This window comes from Mandrillus leucophaeus, unplaced genomic scaffold (assembly GCF_000951045.1).
Source record: "Mandrillus leucophaeus isolate KB7577 unplaced genomic scaffold, Mleu.le_1.0 Scaffold8, whole genome shotgun sequence".
In the NCBI taxonomy this organism is placed as follows: domain Eukaryota; kingdom Metazoa; phylum Chordata; class Mammalia; order Primates; family Cercopithecidae; genus Mandrillus; species Mandrillus leucophaeus.
Window position 1 is genome coordinate 4,868,137 of NW_012108696.1, and position 1,029 is coordinate 4,869,165.

Here is a 1,029-nt window from a genome sequence, read left to right on the forward strand (position 1 = left end):
CTGTGAGGCACAGGGCAGGTTTCCGCCTGAGGACGTGAGGAGCCTGGGACGACTCCTTTGGTCTCTTCCGGGGTCTTCAAAAACCTGGGGGTCCCTGTCTCTTATACACATCTAGATGTGTATAAGAGACAGGTTTTGAGGTGGGCGGCCCTGTTCCTATCAATACCGCTGGAAGCAGCGTTTGCTTGGGGCGAGAACCTTCCTGGAGTGGAGACGTCCCAGTTTGGGTGGGGCTCCGGGAGGCGTGGCGAGAGGCTCCCTTCCTGGGACAGGTTGGGTTTGGGGGTCCGGCCAGAGCTTGCCGGATCTGAAGTCTGCAGTACAGAGCAGAGGGAACGCTCACCTCGCAGGCGCTGGGCTGCCACCTTGCGGAATTTGGGTGCGTCCCGGGCCATGTGACGCGCCCCGTGCAGGGTGCGCAGCAGCCGCTCGCAGCTCTCATCCAGCGGCCCCGCGACTTCCTCGCCCTCCAGCAGGCGCACCATGGGTGCCACGTGCGGCAGCGCCACCTCGCCGGGGTCGCAGGGTCCTGCGGAAGGAGAGGGTCTGATCTGGGTTTGGGGCTGTAGATAGGGCATGGGGCAGAGGTGGAACCTAGGACAGATGCAAGGGCGGGGCTTAGGATTGAGCGACAGCGGGGTCTGTGGACAGGGGCCAGGAGCACAAGCCCCATATGGGGGGCGGGGTCTATGGCGAAGGGGCGGGGCCTAGGGAAAGGGGCTGGGATCAAGGCTGGTAAGGGGGCGTGGCCCTAGGAACAAGTCCCGTGTGGAGGGCAGGGCCTAGAACTGATGTAGGAACAGAGCATAGGACTAGATTAAGATTTCTGTTAAATTTGGTCTGGGCCCCCGGAGGATGCCAAGCCCCAGACCTTCACTCACCAGCGCCCTCATCCAGAGCCCGCATCAGCGGCTTCAGCTCCTGTTCAAAGGCCAGCGCAGCCTCCGTGTGGCTCCTTCGGAGCTGGCGCCACGTGTGCTCCAACCGGGACACCTGGGAGAAGAGACCTGCGCATGCCTCCTCTCCTGT